Here is a 9433-nt window from a genome sequence, read left to right on the forward strand (position 1 = left end):
TATAGCATATGACTATGATTTTCAATTCTAACCACTTCAATACAATAATATATACCAAATAGTGTTGTGTGCCAAGTTTCGTGCAAAACAAACAATGTTTGAGCTGCTTTATGCGCAAAAGTGCCAAAAACGCTTAAAAACCCATTAAATCACAACTTAACACGTAATTTCTAGCATATGATTATGATTTTCAGTTCTAACCACTTCAACAAAATAATATATACCAAATAGTGTTCTGTGCCATGTTTCGTGCAAAACAAACCAAGTTTGAGTTACTTTATGCGCAAAAGTGCCAAAAACGCTTAAAAACCCTTTAAATCGCAACATATCATGTAACTTCTAGCATATGAGTATGATTTTCAATTCTAACCACTTCAACACAATAATATATACCAAAAAGTTTTGTGTACCATGTTTCGAGAAAAACAAACCAAGTTTGAGCTTTTTTATTCGCAAAAGTGCTAAAAATGCTTAAAACCCTTAAAATCGCAACTTAACACGTAATTTCTAGAATATGACTATGATTTTCAATTCTAAGCACTACAACACAATAATATATACCAAACAGTGTTCTGTGCCATGTTTCGTGCAAAACAAACCAAGTTTTAGCTACTTTATGCTCATAAGTTGCAAAAACGCTTAAAAACCTATAAAATCGCAACTTACCACGTATTTTCTAGGATATGACTATGATTTTCAATTCTAACCACTTCAACACAATAATATATATTAAATAGTGCTGTGTGGCAAGTTTCGTGCAAAACAAACCAAGTTTCAGCTATTTTATGCGCAAAATTGCCAAAAACTCTTAAAAACCCATAAAATCGCAACTTAACACGTAATTTCTAACTTATGACTATGATTTTTAATTCTAAACACTTCAACAAAATAATATATACAAATTAGTGTTGTGTGCCAAGTTTCGTGCAAAACAAACCAAGTTAAAGCTAGTTTATGCGCAAAAGGGCTATATACGCTTAAAAACCCTTAAAATCGCAACTGAACACGTAATTTCTAACAAGTGACTATGATTTTCCATTCTAACCACTTAAAAAAAATAATATATACCAAATAGTGTTGTGTGCCATGTTTGAGCTACTTTATGCGCAAAAGAGCCAAAAAAGCTTTAAAACCCTTAAACTCGCAACTTAAAACGTAATTTCTAGCATATGACTATGATTTTAAATTCTAACCACTTCAAAACAATAATATTAACCAAATAGCGTTATGTGAAGAGTTTCGTGCAAAACATACCTGGTTTGAGCTACTTTATGCGCAAAAGTGTCAAAAATGTTTAAAAACCCTTAAATTCGTAACTTAACACGCAATTCTAGCATATGACTATGATTTTAAATTCTAACGACTTGAACACAATAATATATACCAAATGGTGTTATGTGCCAAGTATCGTGAAAAAAAAAAACCAAATTTGAGGTACTTTATGCGCAAAAGTGCCAAAAACCCATTAAATCACAACTTAACACGTAATATCTAGCATATGACTATGAATTTCAATTCTAATCACTTCAACACAATAATATATACCAAACAGTGTTCTGTGCCATGTTTCGTGTAAAACAAACCAAGTTTGAGCTACTTTATGCGCAAAAGTTGCAAAAACGCTTAAAAACCCTTAAAATCGCAAATTCAAACGTAATTTCTAACAAATGACTTTGATTTTCAATTCTAAACACTTCAACACAATAATATACCAAATAGTGTTGTGTGCCAATTTTCATGCAAAAGAAACCAATTTTGAGCTAGTTTATGCGCAAAAGCGCCAAAAAACTTAAAAACCCATAAAATCGCAACTTAACACGTAATTTCTTGAATATGACTATGATTTTGAATTCTAACCACTTCAACACAATAATATATACAAAATAGTGTTGTGTGCAAAGTTTCGTGCAAAACAAACCAAGTTTGAGCAACTTTATGCGCAAAAGTGCCAAAATGCTTAAAAACCTTTAAAATTGCAACTTAACACATAATTTCTAGCATATTACTATGACTTTAAATTCTAACCACTTGAACACAATAATATATACCAAATAGTGTTGTGTGCCAAGTTTCGTGCAAAATAAACTAAGTATGAGTAACTTTATGCGCAAAAGGGCCAAAAACGCTTAAAAACCCTTAAAATCGCAATTTAACACGTAATTTTTAGCATATGACTATGATTTTTATTTCTAACCACTTCAAATCAATAATATATACCAAATAGTGTTGTGTGAGGAGTTTCGTGCTAAACAAACCTGGTTTGAACTACTTTATGCGCGAAAGTGTCAAAAATGTTTAAAAACCCTTAAAATCGTAACTTAACACGCAATGCTAGCATATGACTAGGATTTTAAATTCTAACGACTTGAACACAATAATATATACCAAATAGTTTTATGTGCCAAGTTTCGTGGAAAAAAAAAAACAAATTTGAGCTACGATATGTGCAAAAGAGCCAAAAAAGCTTAAAAACCCTTAAAATCGTAACTTAACACGCAATTTCTAGCATATTACTATGTTTTTCAATTCTAACCCCTTCAAAGAAATAATATATATACCAAATAGTGTTGTGTCCCAAGTTTCGTGCAAAACAAACCATGTTTGAGCTATTTTATGCGCGAAAGTGCCAAGAACGCTTAAAAACCCTTAAAATCGCAACCTAACACGTAATTTTTAGTATATACCACTTTATGACTATGATTTTCAATTCTTACCACTTCAACACAATAATATATACCAAAAAGTGTTGTGTGCCACGTTTCGAGAAAAACAAACGAAGTTTGAGCTTCTTTATTCGCAAAAGTGCCAAAAATGTTTAAAAACCCTTAAAATCGCAACTTAACACGTAATTTTTAGTATATGACTATGATTTTCAATTCAAACCACTTCAACATATTAATATATACCAAATAGTGTTGTGTGCAAAGTTTCGTGAAAAACAAACAAAGTGTGAGCTACTTTGTGCACAAATGTACCAAAAACGCTTAAAAACCCTTAAAATCGCAACTTAACACGTAATTTCTAGCATATGACTATAATTTTCAATTCAAACCACTTCAACACAATAATATATATCAAAAAGAGTTTTGTGGCAAGATTCGCGCAAAACAAACCAAGTTTGAGCTACTTTATGCGCAAAAGGGCCTAAATCGCTTAAAAACCCTTAAAATCGCAACTTAACACGTAATTTCTTACATATGACAATGATTTTCAATTATAACCACTTCAACACAATAATATATACCAATAAGTGTTGTGTGCAAAGTTTCGTGCAAAACAAACCAAGTTTGAGCTACTTTAAGAGCAAAAGTGCAAGTAACGCTTAAAAACACTTAAAATTGCCACTTAACACGTAATTTATAGCATATGACTATGATTTTCAATTCTAACCACTTCAACGCAATAATATATACCAAATAGTGTTGTGTGCCAAGTTTCGTGCAAAACAAACCATGTTTGAGCTACTTTATGTGCAAAAGTGCCAAAAACGCTTAAAAACCCATTAAATCACAACTTAACACGGAATTTCTAGCATATGACTATGATTTTCAATTCTAACCACTTCAACACAATAATATATACCAAACAGTGTTCTGTGCTATGTTTCGTACAAAACATACCAAGTTTGAGCTACTTTATGTGCAAAAGTTGCAAAAACGCTTAAAAACCTATAAAATCGCAACTTACCACGTAATTTCTAGCATATACCTATGATTTTCAATTCTAACCACTTCAACACAATAATATATATATCAAATAGTGTTGTGTGGTACGTTTCGTGCAAAACAAACCAAGTTTTAGCTACTTTATGCTTAAAAGTGCCAAAAACGCTTAAAAATCCATAAAATCGCAACATAACACGTAATTTCTAACATATGACTATAATTTTTAATTCTAAGCACTTCAACAAAATAATATATACAATTTAGTGTTGTGTGCCAAGTTTCGTGTAAAATAAACCAAGTTTGAGCTACTTTATGCGCAAAAGGGCCAGAAACGCTTAAAAACCCTTAAAATCGCAACTTAACACGTAATTTCTAACAAATGACTTTGATTTTCAATTCTAAACACTCCAACAAAATAATATATACCAAATAGTCTTGTGTGCCAAGTTTCACGCAAAACAAACCAAGTTTGAACTACTTTATGCGTAAAAGGGCCAAAAAAGCTTAAAAACCCTTAAAATCGCAAATTAAGACATAATTTCTAGCATATTACTATGACTTTCAATTCTAACCACTTCAAAACAATAATATATACCAAATAGCGTTGTGTGAAAAGTGCCAAAAATGTTTAAAAACCCTTAAAATCGTAACTTAACACGTAATTTCTAGCATATTACTATGATTTTCAATTCTAACCATTTCAACAAAATAATATATACGAAATAGTGTTGTGTGCCAAGTTTCGTGCAAAACAAACCATGTTTGAGCTACTTTATGTGCAAAAGTGCCAAAAACGCTTAAAAACCCATTAAATCACAACCTAACACGTAATTTCTAGCATAGGACTATGATTATCAATTCTAACCACTTCAACACAATAATGTATACCAAAAAGTGTTGTGTGCCAAGTTTCGAGAAATACAAACCAAGTTTGAGCTTTTTTATTCGCAAAAGTGCCAAAAATGCTTAAAAACCCTTAAACTCGCAACTTAACACGTAATTTTCTAGTATATGACTATGATTTTCAATTCAAACCACTTCAACACAATAATATATACCAAATAGTGTTGTGTGCCAAGTTTCGTGCAAAACAAACCAAGTTTTTGAGCTACTTTATGCGCAAAAGCGTAAAAAAACGCTTAAAAACCCTTAAAACCGTAACCTAATCCGTAATTTCTAGCATATGACTATGATTTTCAATTCTAACCACATAAACACAAAAGTATATCCCAAATAGTGTTGTGTGCCAAGGATCGTGCAAAACAAACCAAGTTTAAGCTACTTTATGCGCAAAAGTGCCCAAAACGCTTAAAAATTCTTAAAATCGCAACTTAACACGTAATTTCTTTTATATGACTATGATTTTCAATTCTAACCACTTCAACACAATAATATATAGCAAAAAGTGTTATGTGCCATGTTTCGTGCAAAACAAATCAAGTTTGAGGTACTTTATGCGCAAAAGTTCCAAAACGCTTAAAAACCCTTAACATCGTAACCTAACACGTAATTTCTTGGATATGACTAGATTTTCATTTATAACCACTTCAAAAATATAACATATACCAAAAAGTGTTGTGTGCCAAGTTTCGAGAAAAACAAACCAAGTTTGAGCTTTCTTATTCGCAAAATTGCCAAAAATGCTTTAAAAGCCTTAAATTCGCAACTTAACACGTAATTTCTATTTTATGACTATGATTTTCAATTCAAACCACTTCAACACAATAATATATACCAAATACTGTTGTGTGCCAAGTTTTGTGCAAAAACAAACCAAGTTTGAGCTACTTTTAGTGCAAAAGTGCAAAAAATGCTTAAAAACCCTTAAAATCGCAACCTAACACGTAATTTCTAGCATATGACTATGATTTTCAATTCTAACCACTTAAAACACAATAATATATACCAAAAAGTGTTGTGTGCCATGTTTTGTGCAAAACAAACCAAGTTTGAGCTACGTTATACGCAAAAGTGCCAAAAATGAAAAAAAAAACCCTTAAAATCGCAACTTAACACGTAATTTCTAGAATATGACTTTGATTTTAAATTTAAAACCACTTCAACACAATAATATATACCAAATAGTGTTGTGTGCCATGTTTCGTGCAAAACAAAACCAAGTTTGAGCTACTTTATGCGCAAAAGTGCAAAAAAACGCTTAAAAACCCTTAAAATCGCAACCTAACACGTAATTTCTAGCATATGAATATAAATTTCAATTCTAACCATTTTAACACAATAATATATACCAAAGAGTGTTGTGTGCCAAGTTTCGAGAAAAACAAACCAAGTTTGAGCTTGTTTATTCGCAATAGTGCCAAAAATGCTTAAAAACCCTTAAAATCGCAGCTTAACACGTAATTTCTAGTATATGAATATGACTTACACATAATTTATAGTATATGAATATGATTTTCAATTTAAACCACTTCAACACAATAATATATACCAAATAGTGTTGTGTGCCATGTTTCGTGCAAAGCAAACCAAGTTTGAGCTACTTTATGCGCAAAAGTGCAAAAAACGCTTAAAAATCCTAAAAATCGCAACTTAACACGTAATATCTAGCATATGACTATGATTTTAAATTATAACCACTTAAACCCAATAATATATACCAAAAAGTGTTGTGTGCCATGTTTCGTGCAAAACAAACCAAGTTTGAGCTACGTTATGCGCAAAAGTGCCAAAAATGAAAAAAAAAAACTCTTAAAATCGCAACTTTACACGTAATTTCTAGAATATGACTTTGATTTTAAATTTAAAACCACTTCAACACAATAATATATACCAAATAGTGTTTTGTGCCAAGTTTCGTGAAAAAAAAAACCCCTTAAAAATCGCAACCTAACACGTAATTTCTAGCATATGACTATGAATTTCAATTCTAACCACTTTAACACAATAATATATACCAAAAAGTGTTGTGTGCCAAGTTTCGAGAAAAACAAACCAAGTTTGAGCTTCTGTATTCGCAATAGTGCCAAAAATGCTTAAAAACCATTAAAATCGCAACTTAACCACGTAATTTCTTGCATATGACTATGATTTTAAAATGTAACCACTTCAACACAGTAATATATAGCAAAAAGTGTTGTGTGCCAAGTTTCGTGCAAAACAAACCAAGTTTGAGCTACTTTATGCGCACAAGTTCCAAAAACAATTAAAAACCCTTAAAATCGCAACATAACACGTAATTTCTAGCATATGACTATGATTTTCAATTCTAACCACTTCAAACGCCATAATATATATACCAAAAAAGTGTTGTGTGCCAAGTTTCAAGCAAAACAAACCAAGTTTGAGCTACTTTTATTGGAAAAAGTGCCAAAAATACTTAAAAACCATTAAAATCGCAACTTAACACGTAATTTCTAGCATATGACTATGACTTTCAATTCTAACAACTTCAACACAATAATATATACCAAAATAGTGTTCTCTGCCATGTTTAATGCAAAACAAACCAAGTTTGAGCTACTTTATGTGCAAATGTTGCAAAAAACACTTAAAAACCTATAAAATCGAAACTCAACACGTAATTTTTAGCATATGACTATGATTTTTTTAATTCTAACCACTGCAACACAATAATATTTCTCAAATAGTGTTGTGTGCCAAGTTTCATGAAAACAAACCAAGTTTGAGCTACTTTATGCACAAAAGGACCAAAAACGCTTAAAAACCTTTAAAATCGCAACTTAACACGTAATTTCTAGCATATGACTATAATTTTCAATTCTAACTACTTCAACACAATAATATATACCAAATATTGTTCTATGCTATGTTTCGTGCAAAACAAACAAGGTTTGAGCTACTTTATGCACAAAAGTTGCAAAAACGCTTAAAAACCTATAAAATCGCAACTTAACACGTAATTTCTAGCATATGACTATGATTTTTAATTCGAACCACTTCACCACAATAATATATATCAAATAGTGTTGTGTGCCAAGTTTCGTGCAAAAGAAACCAAGTTTCAGCTACTTTATGCGCAAAAGTGCCAAAAAAGACCTTAAAAAACCATAAAATTGGAACTTAACACATAATTTCTAACATATGACTATGATTTTCAATTCTAACCACTTTAACAAAATAATATATACGAATTACTATTGTGTGCCAAGTTTTATGCAAAACAAACAAAGTTTGAGCTACTTTATGTGCAAAAGCGCAAAAAAACGCTTAAAAACACCTTAAAATCGTAACCTAACACGTAATTTCTAGCATATGACTATGATTTTCAATTCTAACCACATAAACACAAAAGTGTATCCCAAATAGTGTTGTGTGCCAAGGATCGTGCAGAACAAACCAAGATTGAGCTTCTTTATGCGCAAAAGTACCAAAAACTCTTAAAAATCCCTAAAATCGCTATTTAACACGTAATTTCTAACATATGACTATGATTTTCAACTCTAACCACTTCAAAAAAATAATATATACGAAATCGCAACCTAACACGTAATTTCTAGCATATGACGATGATTTTCAATTCTAACCACTTCAACACCATCATATATATACCAAAAAGTGTTGTGTGCCAAGTTTCGAGCAAAGCAAACCAAGTTTGAGCTACTTTATATTCGAAAAAGTGCCAAAATTGCTTAAAAAACCCTTGAAATCGCAACTTAACACGTAATTTCTAGCATATGACTATGATTTTAAATTCTAACCACTTCAACACAATAGTATATACCAAATAGTGTTATGTGCCATGTTTCATGCAAAACAAACCAAGTTTGAGCTACTTTATGCGCAAAAGTGCCAAAAACGTTTAAAAACCCATAAAATCGCAATTTAACACGTATTTTTCTAGCATATGACTATGATTTTCAATTCTAACCATTTCAACACAATAATATATGCCAAATAGTGTTTTGTGCCATGATTCGTGCAAAACAAAACCAAGTTTGAGTTACTTTATGCGCAAGAGTTGCAAAAACGCTTAAAAACTTATAAAATCGAAACTTAACACGTAATTTGCAGCATATGACTATGATTTTTCAATTCTAACCACTGCAACACAATAATATATATTAAATAGTGTTGTGTGCAGAGTTTCGTGCAAAACAAACCAAGTTTCAGCTACTTTATGCGCAAAAGTGCCAAAAACGCTTAAAAAAACCATAAAATCGCAACTTAACACGTAATTTCTAACATAGGACTATGATTTTCAATTCTAACCAGTTCAACAAAATAATATATATGAATTAGTCTTGTGTGCTAAGTTTCGTGCAAAACAAACAAAGTTTGAGCTACTTTATGCGCAAAAGTGCCAAAACGCTTAAAAAACCCTTAAAATCGTAACCTAACACGTAATTTCTAGCATATGACTATGATTTTCAATTCTAAATACTTTAACACAATAATATATACCAAAAAGTGTTGTGTGCCAAGTTTCGTGCAAAACAAACCAAGTTTCAGCTACTTTATGTGCAAAACTACTGCAAAAACGCTTAAAAAACCATAAAATCGGAACTTAACACGTAATTTCTAACATATGACTATGATTTTCAATACTAACCCACTTCAACCAGATAATATATAAGGATTAGTGTTGTGTGCCAAGTTTCGTGCAAAAACTAATAAAGGTTGAGCTACTTTATGCGCAAAAGCGCAAAAAACGGTTAAAAAACCCTTAAAATCGTAACCTAACACGTAATTTCTAGCATATGACTATGATTTTCAATTCTAACCACCTCAACACAAAAGTATATCCCAAATAGTGTTGTGTGCCAAGGATCGTGCAAAACAAACCAAGT

Source organism: Amaranthus tricolor, chromosome 7, assembly GCF_026212465.1.
Source record: "Amaranthus tricolor cultivar Red isolate AtriRed21 chromosome 7, ASM2621246v1, whole genome shotgun sequence".
Classification (NCBI taxonomy): domain Eukaryota; kingdom Viridiplantae; phylum Streptophyta; class Magnoliopsida; order Caryophyllales; family Amaranthaceae; genus Amaranthus; species Amaranthus tricolor.